Source organism: Mus musculus, chromosome 6 (assembly GCF_000001635.26).
Source record: "Mus musculus strain C57BL/6J chromosome 6, GRCm38.p6 C57BL/6J".
Classification (NCBI taxonomy): domain Eukaryota; kingdom Metazoa; phylum Chordata; class Mammalia; order Rodentia; family Muridae; genus Mus; species Mus musculus.
Genome location: NC_000072.6, coordinates 128,991,715 through 129,007,879, shown reverse-complemented (window position 1 = coordinate 129,007,879; position 16,165 = coordinate 128,991,715). Strand labels below are relative to the sequence as shown.

Below are 16,165 nucleotides of genomic sequence, written 5' to 3'. Positions count from 1 at the left end.
TCAGTCTCTCTGATGGCATACTTAAAATCCAACAAGAAATTGTTAAATACCCATAATATGGATAACAACATTTATCACCCATTATAATCTTTAACACAGCTACTCCAACTTTTCATATGGATAAGCGAAAATCAAAAGTCCATCACCAGGCTATCCTGCATCAACATTTGATGTCTTCACCTCCTGAGGCCTTTGCTTGATTACCACACATGTGTATTCATGCACATGGAAGCACACACTACTAGGATTAGCTGTGTATAATCAAGGTATAGAACCAAGCTTGCTGCAACATTCATAAAGCCATTGCCCCTTCAGGCTTTGCTGAATACATGTTCAGCTTTCCAAACTTACTTGTTAATACATAAATCCTTTCAAATACCTTATTGTAAATGACTATAATGAATTCCTTTGGTGGATGGAAGTAATTGGGGCCCTTAGACTATACCTTTCCAGTACATGAGTAAAGCTAAGGTCATCCTACTGAAACAAATGTAGCAGATCATGAGTGTAATCTATACACTTGACAAGCAGTGGATGGTGGAGCTCCAAGGTCCAGGCCAGCCTGGTCTACAGAGCAAATTCGAGGGAAATGCTGGCTGCACAGAGAAACCTTGTCTCAAAAAACAAACAAACAAACAAATAAAACCTACCACTGAAATGTTTCCCATCCAAGATGGAGCTCTTGGTTTCTGATGATGAGACTTTAGAGGAGGTTCCCAGGGACCCTGCAGCCTGTGCAGGTGAACAGGTGCAGTTGGGCAAAGAGTGGGCTGATGAGTCTCACACTTACACTGAGCAGTGATTTGGGGGGACACTAGAATCCCAAGTGCCCATATGCAGTTCTGTCTACATGCTGCATAGCATGCTTATAGAAAGGAATCATTTTAATTGGTAAAGGAGTGGAAAAGAGCTAGCCCAGACTCCACCACAACACTAAGGATTTAAGTGAAATCACAGCAAGGATAGAGTTTCTACAGCTAGTAAATGGAAGGGCAGAAAAAGCAATTAGATATGAGGGGATTTAGAGCTTGCAGAGTGAAGGGATTAGATCTGAGGGGACATAGGGTTTGCTGCGGCCATATGTCCAGACCAAGAGCTTATTTCTCCTCCTTTCCAGTATACTTGGCTTCACATACTCAGCTTGTCACGTCTCATAGTGTTAGACCTAGTGGGGAAACCCCCACCCAATTCCCGATTCGGTGTGCACCCAAAAAATCACGAAGGACCATCTCTTGATGTAATTACATGAGGACATTTAATGACGGAGCTCCGGACCCAACATGCATCCCACACAGGAGATAATGGAAGTCGGCCACGAGGCTTGAAAGCTAGGGGTTTTTATGGGGTAAGGAGCTTAGGGGTGTGAAATTCAGCATAGTGACACACTATTGGCTTATTTAAATATTAACAGAAAGATTACATGTTAGCAAAAGGGCATCAGGACTTTGTTCCTGTGAGCTGGGGGCTTATTTTGTTCACATAGCAACCAGCTGATGTATGACTTTACCCGACGTCAAGGGGCAGTAGACAGAGGGGAGGTTCCGGCCAGGTGGTGTTGAGCCAGACAAGGTAGCCCTGCTTGTACAATCAAGCTGTTCTTAGGAATGTCTTAACAACAGCCCTGTCTTTGTCTTCTGCTTTGTTCTCGGCCCCAGGCCACAGCTCATAGACAACTCTTTTACATGAATCACAAGATACAAAATCTCATTTTCTTTCATTAGCTACAATTGACAAACATCACACCACAGGAACACAGTAGAAGGAAAAGCAGTCTGAAACATACAAGCTGTTATATTCAGTGTTGTCTGTCCACCACCAAAAGTGTTCTGTTGACTCTCTGTGCAGTGTCGCCACCAGCGGCCATGGGTTGCTGAGTTCCTGAAAGGAAAGTCGGGGTTGGATGAGAAAGGCAGCGAGAGAAATAAGGAGCCAAGACAAAGTTCTCTGATCAAGGCCCAATGTTTACTTTTGAGTCTGAGCTTAAAAGGGGGAACAGGGACCATCCCCTACTATGCCAGGATCTGCTGATCACTTTGTCTGGATCTCTCAGGACAACAAACTCAGCTGCTCAGCAGGTAGCTTCTTGCAGGAAGCTGCAGATGTGGCAGACAAAAGACTTTACTAGGTCAGAAGACTCCACCCTAGGTGGGCTAGCAACTGTGGCAAACAAGGTCTGAGCCAGCCTGCTCAAGGCTGGGGGAGGGCACAGTGCAGGCCCATCCACTGGTCAGAAGCCCTGACAGATCTCTTCAGGAAAACCTATCATCAAACACAAAAAGCAAATGCATGCATGTGCCTACCAGTTACAGATGCCCCTTAAGTCTCTCTGCCCTAAAGCCTTCTCTAGGGATGGCAGTAGAGTGTAACTGAGGAGCATAGGCTCTGGAGCCAGACGGGCACTCAGTTCTCAGTGGATTCATTTGATGTCTATAACCCTAAAGTATCAGTATTTAAATGATAAAACCCTCTTGGCTTGGAGACTTCCAGTTTATGCCTGTCTCTCTGGTATACTGTCAGTGATGCTCACTTGTATACAATGTATCAACCAAGCATAGGAAACAATGCTAAAGGGCTAAATAACTAAAGACATGAATAAGAGCCTTTAACAATATTGTATTCCTCAAGATGAGGTTTTGCTTACTATCATCAGTAATTAATTGTTCTGCTGAAAAAGGCATTGCATAACAGATATTCTGGATACCAGCTATATTTCAAATGTCATAGATTTAACCAAAATGTTTATTTTTAAATGACCTCAAATTCATTGAGTCTGCATTTATCAAACAAAAGTGTCTGTAATTTGAGGTATTCAAACATTCTTCTACTAATTTTGCCACTTTTAGTTTTTACTTCAAATAACTAAGGCTAAAAAGCCCAGATAAGGGTTTTTTAAAAAAGAAAATCATCCCATGTCGCCTACTGGCTAAGGGCTACTTGCCTCTGTTCAGATTTTGATGCTAACCTAACAGTCACTATCAGGGGCCAACATCTCCAGTTGGTTCTCATGGTTAAAATAATAACATAAAATGACCAATAGAGAACTTCAATATCATAAGATAGAATCTGGCCAGTGTTTTGGAAAAAGTAGGATAACATACATCTATGTTGTTCTAGATTGAAAACCTAAAAAGTTTCCAAAAAAAAAAACGAAGAATAACCTAGGATAAAATAAAAATGCATATAAAAAAGCTAGAGAGTTAGGGCCACAATAAGCAACAAAAACTAGAGGTATCTTCTTTTTGGTAAAACATGCGGGCCCTACTAAATTCAGTCACTGGGACTCACTCACCCACCCACCCACCCACTCCCACCTCACTACTCTAGCGTTCCCCTATTCTGGGTCATCAAGCCTTCACAGGACCAAGAGCCTCCCCTCCAGTGATGCCAGCTAAGGCCATTCTCTGCTACATATGCAGCTGGAGCCGTAGGTCCTTCCATGTGTATTCTTTGGTTGGTGGTTTAGTCCCTGGGAGCTCGGGGGATGGGGGTGTTGCTGGTTGGTTGATATTGTTATTCTTCCTATGGGGTTGCAAACCCCTTAAGCTCCTTCTGTCCTTCCCCTAACTCCTCCATTGGGGATCCCATGCTCAGTCCAATGTTTGGCTGCAAGCATCTGCCACTGTATTTGTCAAGCTCTGGCAGAGCCTCTCAGGAGACAACTGTATCAGTCTCCTGTCAGAACAGAATTCTTGGCATCAGCAACAGTGATTAGGTTTGGAAGCTGCATATGGGATGGATCCCCAGGTTGGGCAGTCTCTGGATGGCCTTTTCCTTCAGTATCTGTTCCACTCTTTGTCCCTCCCAGTGTTTCCTTTATATGGGAGCAATTCTGGGTTAAAATTTTGAGAAGAGCCGGGCATGGTGGCACATGCCTTTAATCCCAGCACTCGGGAGGCAGAGGCAGGAGGATTTCTGAGTTCAAGGCCAGTCTTGTCTACAAAGTGAGTTCCAGGACAGCCAGGGCTATACAGAGAAACCTTGTCTCGAAACCTCCCCCCAAAAAAATTTTTTTTGAGAAGAATGAGTGGCCCCATCCTTCAACTAGGGGCCATGCTTAACCCCTGAATATGGTCTCTAGAGGTCTCCCTCCCCTTTGTTGGGTATTTTAGCTAATGTCATCCCTGTTGTGTCCTGGTAGCCTCTTGCTTTCCTGGTTTCTGGGACTTTCTGTTGTCTACCCTGAATTCCCCATTCCCATTGATACACACCTCTGGACAATTTCCTGACCCTCTGGATATCTGTGCCCCCCACCCTGTCTAAAGCACACATATGAATAGTCTTCAGAGAGAGTTGTCATCTTTGACATCACCATGCATTATGTACTGATTGTGATAATGATTTTAGCAGATCATTAATGAGGCAGCAACAGTAGATAAGTTGTTATATATTCCTCATGATTGCTATGACATAGACAGGACACTAGCATTAGTAAGGTGTAGCTACTGGACTTGCTACAAAGCCACTTCTTATTTAGGTAGCCCATGCTATTGCTGATCTTGTTACTTAGGAAGCTATAGTTTTCATCTCCTTGAATGGGAACCCTAAAGGAAAAAAAAAAAGATTTCTGCAGAGTCTGCCATTGCACTCACTCCAACAAACATATCTCACTCCTCTTCACCACTTATTTATACTATAAATCAGACTCAGAGCCCACTGGAATCCCATGCCCTAGTTTTGCACCTAGGGACTTTTACATCCTTAGGGTTTGATTGGATCACCTCACCTCTGTCACTCATCCCTGTTAAATCCCGTACTGTGTGTACAATACTTGCTGCCTTGATCAAATGGACTGTAGCATTGGGTAGCCCCATAAGGGTGATTTTCAATACTTTCTTGAAGTACTTTCATATATGTATAAAAGTGGGAAAAAATACACCACTTGTAAATTGCTAGAAGGTCTTTATTGATGGAGGTGACTGGTAATGTATTTTACTGTTCCAGTGAAATGGGTCTGTTCAAAATGGCTGTGCTCACATTCAAGAGCTGTCCCCAGTGATCACTGATGACAAGACCTTACAGGAGACTCTCAATGAACCTGGAGTCTCTGCTTCAGTGAACAGGTACAACCATGCAAACAGAAGACTGATAATTCTCAGGCTTGCAGTTCTGAGGTTTCTTCCTATTATTTTAGAGCCCTTGTCCATCAGCAGTTCTGTCTACATCATGCAAGGGCAGTTATCACCAAGGAAAGATTTTCAAGTGGTGATAGCAGATAACATCTACCCCAGATGCCACCATCATGCTAAATATTTAGAGGGAAATAACCTTAAGAAAATGCTTTAAGTTGAGGATTAGTAAATGGGAGAGTATCCAATTGACTTAAATTTGTCAGGATGTGGAGTTTGCTGGAAATTGGTTATTGCATGAGGCACACAACCTGTGCCCAGGGTACACCTCCAGCCCAAGAGTTGATTTTCTTCCATACCAGTACAGTAGGCTTCATGCCACAGAGCCATTCAACCCTCATAGCCACAACTCATGAATGTCACAACACATGAACACAGAAGGGAAAACATTGTGAAAACATACATGTTGTTATACTCAGTGTTGTCTGTCCACCTCCAAGGGTGCTTTGACGACTCTGTGCAGGCCGATCCAGTAGTCAAAAGTCCCCTTGTATCTCCCTAGGAAATTCTGTCATAAAACACAAAAAGCCAAGAATACAAGGGTGTCATTGTTTCACATAATCCTTGAGTCTCTCTACTCCACAGCTACCTGTACAGGTAACAGGAGGGTGTAACTGAGGGTCACAGAATTTGGAGGTATATTAGTCTCCAGATCTCAGTGGATCCACTTGACATCAGTCATTGTAAAATATGTCATTTGAATTAAAGTATCAAATGTAATGATACATTCCTCTCTGGCCAAGATAGTTCTGGGTTAACCTCCCATTGCAGTTATTAACAGTATGCAACATGTGCCATCTTACAGGAAAACACTCATGACCACCAGGTATCCCAGTAAAATAGAATATCTGACCTACTAGATGACTATGAGCACTATGTGAGAGAATATTTCTTGAATGTCTCAGGACTCCAGTCAGAAGTCTAGCATCAGCAATTGGCACCCACTCAGACATTTCCCATGTCTCCACATGCTTGAGATGGGATTCTTCCTCATGCTTTCTTTATCTGTAACCTCTCTATCTCAAGTCAATATGATTTTCAACAGACAAACCAATCACTGACTATTTCTTACAGCTCCTCCTTGTTGTCAAACTGATCTACTTGGACCTCTTGTGCCGTGCAAAAGGTCTGGCTGAATGTCCCCTTTCTTGAGTATTTAGGGGAACCGAATCTAGTTCCCCTAAAAGAGTAGCCAGTGCTTTTAGTCACATGCCATCTCTCTAGCACAAAGTAAATTTTAAATTGCATGAAAAGGGAATAGAATCAGTCTAGCTGAACAATTTAAAAATGAGGCCAAATTTGTACAAGTGACACCACCAAATCAGAGTGACAGAAACAAAGACATAAGTATTGTTTTGGTGAAATCATAAACATACAAACCAAATTAATACTACTAATAATAAGCATAATAATAAAAGAAAAATACAAAAAAAAATGAAGCAAGGCCAATGTCTGGGCCTAACTTATAATTATCCCAGGAGGCTGACCCTGGCCATGCTGTGCACATGGTACTCTGTCTCACTGATCTCCCACCTCCTCCTATAAAAGGCAACTCAAACATGAAGCATAGGGCTCTAAAACTATCTGAGGAAAAGTGAAAAGAAAAATCTCTGTGAACTTGCCTTGAATAAAAATGTCTCAACTGTAATAGCAAAATCCTTATCCACATTAGATTAAAATGAAATATGCATACGTTGCTCTAATTCAAAAATCAAACAAAACAAAAAACAAAACAAAAAAAAATCCTTTTTTTCCGAGTTCTACAAAGGGAATTTGCAATTTTTGTAAGATACAGATCAACAGGAAGTTGTATCTAGAGCATTCTGATAGTTTGGAGAATTCAATTATTAAAAAAAAAAAAAAGTCAAAGAAAAAAAAGGATAAGAATGGGCCAAATACTTGAACATACACTAGCATTACATATGTTCATTGCTACTGGGTTTGGGGAAAGACAGTTGAAAACAGATCACCACTTTCTTCAAATGACCATACACATACTATATGCTCTGGCCCTCCTACCCACATATCTACACAAGAGGACATGAAAATCTGTGTTTCCATCATTAAGAGTATTGGCAGTGACTTTAGAGATTCTTATTGCTATGCACGCACTAATAAGTTTATATTAGCCAAAAAAAAAAAAAAAAAAAAAGTACAGAATGCCCAGGATACAATCCACAGAAGACAAGATTAACAAATTGAGGGGCCCAAGCGAGGATGCCTCAATTCCACTTGGGAGGGAGAAGAAAGCAACTACAAGAGGCAGAGGGAGGGAGTCATCTTGGTTGGAGAGGGGACAAAAAGGGAAAAGGGGAGCATGATCAGGTATTGGGGAGGGAGGAACTGGAGTGAAGCCCTGAGGGCAGGCAGGAAGAATAGAAATAGGAAATCTCAGTATAGAAGGAGGTTAGCCAGGGGTGGGGGTTGGGGACCTCTAGAATTACCATAGACCTGGGAGGTGAGAGACAATCAGGACTAAAAGGGAGGGACCCTAGATGAAATGCCCAACAGTGGGTACAGGGAACTTGTAGACTCTACTTTCAGTAGAAAAACAGGGCATCAAGTGAATGGGGTCAAAAACTATGACCCAGAATTATTCTTGTCAAAAATCCTACAGGGACAAAAATGGAGAAGAGACTGAGGTAAAGGAGATTCAGCGACCAGCCCAAATTGGGATCCAGCTCAAGAGGAGGCTCCAAGGCCTGACACAATATTACTGATGCTATGGTGTGCTTAGAAACAGGAACCTATCATGACTACCCTTAACAAACAGCTGAAGGAATCAAATGCTTATACTTACACCCAACCAATGAACAGAAGCTGCCGACCCCTGTGGTTGAATTAAGGAAAGGCTAGAAGAAGCGGAGAAGATGGACTACCCCATAGGAAGACCAGCAGTCTCAACTAGCCTGGACCCCCAAGATCTCTCATACACTGAGCCACGAACCAGGCAGCGTACACTAGCTGATATGAGGCCCCCAACACACATACAGCAGAGGACTGCCTGGTATGGCCTCAGTGAGAGGAGATGCACCTAACCCTACAGAGACTTGAGGCGCCAGAATGTAGGGAGGTTTGGTGGTGTGGGGGTGGGAATATCCTTTTGAAAAGAACGGAGGAGGAATGGGATGAGGGACAGTTGAAGGGCAGACTGGGAGGGGGATAACTACTAGATTGTAAAAGAAGATTAAAGAATAATACAAAAAAATTTTAATTAAAAATGTTTGTTAAATTCACAACCCAAATATCCACCAATGTTGACAGTGTCATTCAATATGACTGAGCACTGAGGCAGGGACATTAAAAAGGAAAAATTTAACCATATACTTGCCCCTGGTTATCTCTCAGTCTGTCCAAATGTTCCTCAGCTTTCGGCTCTCAGCAAGCTCTAGAGTAAGCCATAAAACCAGCTGTACCCCAGCTTATTTTAAGAGCTTAAGAGTCTAACCACATAGTTGTAGTTTTGTTTGTTTTGTTTTTATATGATAGCTCAATTGTTACCAACTTATTTCTGCTTGAGCTATTCTAATCTACAAGTTTTCCATTGCCTTTTTAAAAACCTTCTGCAAAATATAAGCAGATGTTTTATTTTGAGCTGCTTTCAAATTTCTGAATACATAACTATCCTTATATCAGGGGTGTTTATCTTTTGTCTAAGCTCTGCCCAACAGTTACCTGGCAATAGCCTGGTATGCCTGACTCATTGTAAAAGAGGCTGCTCCCCTCCTCTGTTCTCTTGCTCTCTTGCCTTCTTGCTCTCACCATGTTCTCTTGTCCCTTCCCCCCTCTCTCCCCATTCACTTCCCCCACTTTCTCTATGTATTCATGGCCAGCCTCTACTCTAGTCTTCTCTCTCTCTCTCAATGTCTCTCTCTCTCTCCCGTATGCACTCAACTCTCCTCCCTATGCCCTATATCACGTGGCTTGTCCCTCCAGGGGAAGGGATGCCTCTGCATGGGCCCACAGAGGCATCCCCTTCCCCCATACCTTGCTGCACATCCACCAATCAAATTCCTTCCCTCCTTATCTTTTTATAAGCACAACATTTGGTCCTGAGACTCAGATTTAGAAACTCAGCAGGTTTACATCCTCCCTGCATCCTTCCTGCAACCACATGGAGAGCCAATGCTCACTAGCCCAAACTTGTGAGAACTGGTAAGCACCCTCCCCACACTGGTCAGTGTAAATGCCCATGGTCCCTGGGAGAGTTCTTGAGCTTGGAGCTACCCAGGTGCTTCCCTAGCACCTGGGTAGCTCCAAGCTCCAACCCCTAAAAACTAAAACTCCCAAATAAGCTATTTTCCTGCTACTCTCTGAGCCAACTCCCCAACGAGAGGCCAGAGACTAGCCTTAGCTTTACAATTTACAACTAAATAAAGCACCTAGACTTCCCCCAAAAGAAATCTGCTTTCCTACTTTCTCATTGTCTAGATCTTGTGTTTTCAAACAAGTTAATCAACATTCTCCAGCCAGACCAGCCGGCCTACATCCCCCGCCCCCAAAAAACACACAAGTGACAACTGCTATCTCCATTCCAAAGACATTCCAACACGTGGCCTTCAGTCTAAATTAAAATTTAAGTTTACCAAGAGGGCTAAAAAGTAGATATTTCAAATATTTAAAAAAATTAGTTTTTATTTTAATAGACGGGCTTAGTCCCTTAGCTTGCCTCTGACTTTTCACCCTTGCTGTTATTACAAGGTCCCCTTAGTTCCTCAAGCTATAAAATAACAAAAACGAAAAAGATGACTTCCAGCTCCTATTATAGCCACAAATCATAATATTACTAATGACATAATTCTTGTCTAGGCCTTACTAAATCTAAGGTTGACAATTCTCCTTTAAGAGCTACACAATACTCAAAACTATATATACTGGCTCATAATCATACAAATACAATATGGCTACTGCTTGGTACAAAAAAATTACTACAAGAAAAAGTCCAGCCTGACCGTTTCTAAGTTCCCTGTATGATATACCCGATGTTAAAAATAGTTAGTATCTAATTCCAGCTAAAACCCCAAAATATCTAAGGCTCTGCTTCCCCTCCCCCCAAAATGCCAAAAACCACAGGTATAAGTCATGTTAACACCCACAAAAAAAAAATCAAGTCAATGTCCACCCGATCCAAGATTAAAAGCCCACTCATCTACAGATAAAAAAATCATTTAATCACTTAATTATAGGGGGGGGGGGGTGTGGAGAAAGGTTGTAGACCAAACAGTTGGAAGGACAAGCCCGTCACAGCCTCCCATCCTAAAAAAGCCAATTGGCCTTGTACTACGGAGCTGGTCATACCCCTCCTCCCTGTTTCCCGCCTGTTATCCAAAAATAAGAAGGAATATCAACTCAGTGTTATTCTTATTAAAGTGCATTTCAAATTTGTTCAGTCAAACTTCGCCAGGGTTCCAACTCCCTACTTAAAATTCAACTACTAAGTTACCTATTCAGCACTAATTAGCATTATAAAGTCACAGCCTACTACTGAGGGCTTTTCTATTAGTTGTTTACTAAGATAGAAAGGGCAGTCTTATCTAGATACGGTTTTCCATAAGAATAGTCAGGAAGTCCTACGGAGAAGGGCTTTCTCTTTAGCCCTAAGAATTCAGGCAGAACTATTGAGCGTAGATTAATTTTTTGCCTCAGGCCAGCCTTTTCTATTTTTATTTTTATTTTTATTAACAACAGGGAGGAGATGTAGTCTCCCCTCCCCCAGCCTGAAAACTGCTTGCTCAGGGTGGAGCTTCCCGCTCAATCTTCTGCCACACCCACTGCTGGAACCTGCCGCTTTGCTGTTTGGAGCCATACACGTGGTCACCCTGCTACTGGATCCCAAGATTACTTGGCGGAAATCGAGCCCCTTCCCCTGCTTCGTAACTGCGTGCTGAACAGTAAAATTGAGCTTCGATCAGAATCTGCCTGTCTTAGCTGCATTTCTTTCTCTCCTCACCTAGCCCCTCTTCTCTTCCAGGTCTCCAAAATGCCTTTCCAGGCTAGAACCCAGGCTGTGATCTGCTGGCCGGACACAATTAATAGTATCCTCAAGATGCTGGTAAGTTTAGTTAATAACCCTATTCTCATCCATGGGTTGGTCTTCCCTGCCTTGTCCCTATTTACAGGGATTTCCTGGACTATCTCTACATAGACACTAAACTGGCACTTTAAAACAACTCTCTAGATAGTGGTAATCCATAGTATAGGCTTCCAGATCCCTCCTCCCTCATTCACTTGTTACTAGTCCCCCTGCTGTGGCTGCTGCTGCCAGCTGGAAATAGCCCTCATTCTCTTGCTATTTGCTCTGCTCCTGGTTCACCAAGTGAAAAGCAGGTCTGGCCCTGCCCCTTGCATCCTGCCAGGAACTCTGTCTGCTGAGATGTTGTTTTCTTGCACACCACCTATCTGTCCCTGTCCCTCTTTCCACTTGCTTCCTTATTCTGCTGAGTGATAATGCAGTGGTGAGAAAAACAGTTTTCACCCTGCCCCCTTGTGCTTCCCATACTCTGTCTGGGACTCTATTCCTGAGACACCATTTTTTCCCACTCATGGGTGCCTGTTCCACTGTCTGCCCTGCTATTTGTGGTCACTCACACACACACGTGCCCATGCATGAGCCCCCCCTCTCTCTCTTTCTTTCTCCCTCTGCTCAGGACTCATGAAGTGAGCATGAGCTGCCAGCTATTGGAATAATGCACACGTTGCCAGGAAAGCTACTTCAGGTGCTTCCCTTCCCTTACGCATTAGGTGAGATAGGGCAGCACCAGCCTGCAGCTGGAAGCACTGTGCCAGAACTTCTGGCTGCTAGGAGGAAGCCCCACCCCACCTGCTTGTGTGTGGCCTTGCACGCCACAGAACCACCCCAAACCCACGACACCATCACCACTGTAGTTCAGTGGTACCTCAGCCCTGAGCTACCTGGGGCTTGCAAGCTGTTATTGTGACTCCTTACAATCTGTGCTATTCAGGCTGCATGCACATGCCACACCCCTGGACCAGGGGCTTGCCTGGTGCCTCAACAAAACATGCATGCATGCCTGTCTCTCACTCTGTGGACCAGCAACAGAACGGGTCAAAATTCCCCAGCTCCAGCAAATTATAGTGTGATATATTTACTATACACATTCTCAAAGAAGTAATCTAACAAACGTCTAACTCAGATATGACCAATCGATATAGCCTTCAATCTTCTCAGAAGTCTGCTAATAATTAATAAGTTTATGACAGACAGAATCTCCCAAAGCCTAACAGCATATTCTCAAGGACTCGGAAGAAATAGACACAGCTACAAGAGACACCTAGATTGTGGTATGACAAGCCCTGAAAAACACTGTGGACAAGACTGGATACCCTAAGAGTCAAGTGACTTATATTGCCTGAGTGAAGGTCAATAATTTCTCATTCCATGCATTACCTGTTCCAAGGAGGACAAGGCCCTCCTTCTTCTGGGCTTGAAAACCCTAGTGACTCCACCTAAATTGCCATGAAGAACATAGGGACCTGGGAACTGTTTGGACTATAGATGAACTCTATCATTTTTTGATTAATATATGACTCCAAGATTATAATATATTCTTCCCCAGGATTCTGACTCCATTAACAACTATGGAAACTATAACTTGACAGCTAGAAAATAGACCTAACTCCTTGCCCTAAGGTAATCCTTCATGATAGTTACTCATTAATAAATTCATTAACTAGCTAAGGCTGCCAGATTTATTTGTAGACTTCACAAAATCGTTAAGCAAGTTCTGATGCAAGCTTTCACAGATGTAACCTGTTACTTCTTTGCTATGCCCACTCCAGCGAAGTCTGCCTGTCCGGGTCAAATGGCCTGGAGGCAGTCACGAGGCAAAGAGTTTCAAGGAAACTCAGCCTCCTGGAACCTTGACATTCTCATAGCTCGTATACTCAAACCCTGTCCCCACAATAGTATGGTGTATGCTCTCCTTCAGTATTGTTTTATTATAAGTGCCTTTAAACATTGAGTTTTGACTTAGGTAAGACTCCTCCAGTGTTCCAAAGTCCTTGAAATCCTTGAAGCAGACTTGGAATTCAGTAGGAATTCAGTGAGAATGTTACCTATTCAGTAACATTCAAATTTACTTCTAATAGAGACAGTGAAACTAATTAGGCAATACAAAGAACAGAGCTAGAATAGCTCAGGGCTAGTATGCAAAGTGATTACTTAGGACAAAAGCCAAGTCTCACCCAAACAAGGGAATTCACAATGACCTAACTTAATCATGAAAGAGTAAGGGAATCCCCGCTGGGACAGGTTTCTTCACGAGGACCAAAGGAACAGCATTATCAGGTATTTATTAAGAACCTCTGGTTGCGGGTTTAACATAGACTAGCATTACACCTGGCTCCATTCTAAGTGGTAAATGCGGCCTGATCCTCCACCACCTTTTGATGTATGCATTCCTTTTGTTTTGTGTCACTATAACTTGACAGATATGTCCCGCCTGGCTTTTCTTGTTTTTGTTTTGTTTTGTTTTGTTTTGTTTTGTTTTTCTTCTGTATAAAAAAGTCTGTTTTTCCTTTGGACATTACACTCAGATTCAAAACACTCTCTCGTGTTGTGTCTGTTTGTCTCCCCACTTTCACTGACTCCTTCGCCCACCTGCAACCAGTAGCCGGATCCATGCAGATAGGAGACCCAAAAAAGGGGTCTGTCTGTGGCACTTCTTTACCAAAACTCAGTTTCTATTGACAAAATGCTTCATATTTGCTCTTCTTGCTATGGCACTGTCCTAACATTATTTGAAATGCCGAAGAATCAATCAATTGTCATCATCATTATCAGTAATAATAATAATAGTTTCAGTCAGAATACTTGGCTTAAGTGATAAGCATTAACATTTGTTGTGAATTTTGTATTTTGATAAATATCGATCTTGTTTTCTCAAAATCCAGTATTCTTCAATACATGACAAAAAGAAAAAAAGAGATGAAGGAACAGGAATAAAGGGAAAAAGGAAGATAAAGGAACACAATATAATGAAGCATAGACAGTTTGAGATACAAGAAACACACTTTTGCTTCCTTTCTGAAGGCTGAAGAAGAAAACTCATTATATTCTTTTTCTATAACTTATCAAGAGCTCAAAAAAATGGAAAGGATGTGGTCCTGGGTAGGTTCAACTACCCACCCCCACCCCATGCCACCTCCTTACAATTCTTTTTCAATTACAATGGATCTGAAAAACAAAAACCCCAAGCTTCCCAGGCAACTTCTGTCACTATGCACATTGCAAAGCTACTGTTTGAATTTCCTCCACTCAGGGACTTGTAGAGCTAGCATTTTCCACAATAAGGTAATCCACCAGACTGTAGCTTACCAGATCCCTAGGAAGAGTGCTCTAGCAAGATAAGTACAAAGAAAGAAAGCTGTGGCTCTTAGAAGGTGACTCACTGTTCATTTCTGTTGCCTGAGAACTATTTGAGTATTGTATACTCCAATAGAATAACTAATGTAACAACCTCATAGCTAATCCGATCTGCATTCTCCTGCTCTGCAGACCCACAGTGACGGGCTCACAGACGCCCTTCTGTCCTTATTTTGTTTAAGGTTCAGCTCTTTTGCCTTCCTTCCCTGGTGAAGCTCCTCTCTGCTCTTATAGTTTGGTTCAAATAGTATTGAATACATACCCACTTCTCCCTCCTGCGGGCTGCTTGTAGTGCTGAGCATAGGTAAGGAAGCCTTTGTAACACTCATCTCAGAGCTGAGAAGCTGAGTTTCCACTACAGGATTGAAAATTGAAAGCTGAGAAGCACAAATACAGAGGAGGTTTCAGTATTTAGCCCAACTGGCCAATCCGGAAGCTTGAGCTACTCCTTCCTGTGCAAACTTGTTTGACTCAAATTGAAGCATTGTAAGGGAGGCATTTCATTAGACTGTAATGAAGTGAAACTAATGCTGTAGACAAAGAGCTTTTAACAAAGCCAAAAGGGGCTGGAGGGTGAGACCAGTTTTACTGTCCAGCGGGAATCAATTAGGAAATAAAAGACGACAACAAAAAAACACACAAACACACACACAAACATGACAAGAACAAAAAGAAAATATTACCAATCCTTTCCTGCCCTGAATACCACACATCAGACAGTGATCTTTAAGGTAGGCGAGCCCCACGTTGTTACAGCTCTGGGTTTTGGGGGCATTTTACAGGGACATCCAGGGCAAGGTCAGAGGAGTCTGTGTGTTGAAAAGCCCAGAGACAGAATCTCTAGGAGACAGAGTCAGAAAGAAGAGAGTTGGGGATCACAGTCAGAGCTAAACAAACTTCTTGCCTCTCAGGGAATAAGAGATCCTTTGTTCTGGAGCCAGATCCTACCTCAGGACTACAGACTCAGGCTGTCTAATATTACATGTTTACATATGGAAACATTTTGCTACTGGTATGGAGACAGAATAATGCCCACTGCCACCTTTATCAGCACAAGGAATGCCTCTAGACCAGTGTTTCTCAACTTTGCCCATACTGTGACTCTTCAATACAGTTCTGCACATTGTGGTGACTCTCAACCATAAAATTATTTTGTTGATATTTCATAACTGTAATTCTGGTACGATTATGAATTATAATGTAAATATTTGATATGCAGGATGTCTCATATGAGACCCCTGTGAAAGGGTAATTCGACCCCCGCACCCCAAAAAAGAGGTTGCATCTCACAGGTATAGAAAAACTGCTCTAGATTTTGACTATATATGTGGGTGTGACTCTCAGTGGAACCATGCAGGTGCCCGTAGAGGCCAGGAGAGGGTGTAAGATTGCTCAGAGCTGAGTTCACAGGCTTAAAGAATTTGGGTTTAGAATGTAGGTACCCCAAAAATGTAACAGCAGAACATCCTCATCCTCATGCAAGATGCGTTTAGAATTATTTTTATCATTTAGGAACATATGGCAAGGAATTTGCAAATGTCTCAGACTATTTAAAAAGTATTTATGATAAAATATTTAGGTGATGGTATGGTAGCACATGGGCTCTGATCCCGGCCCTGGGGACGCTGTCACAGGTAGAGCTCTATGAATCAGA

At 42.5% G+C, this 16,165-nt stretch overlaps 1 long non-coding RNA gene across 1 annotated transcript; it reads right to left on the bottom strand.

The window, feature by feature from the left end:
• Nucleotides 1–1,232: 1,232 nt before the first annotated feature.
• BC064078 (cDNA sequence BC064078) lies at nt 1,233–14,919 on the bottom strand. The gene is made up of 3 exons (NR_015455.2): nt 14,774–14,919; nt 5,530–5,634; nt 1,233–1,878 (listed from the first exon to the last, which is right to left on the bottom strand). It is a non-coding gene; the product is annotated as a cDNA sequence BC064078 (long non-coding RNA).
• Between the last annotated feature and the right edge of the window lie 1,246 nt (nt 14,920–16,165).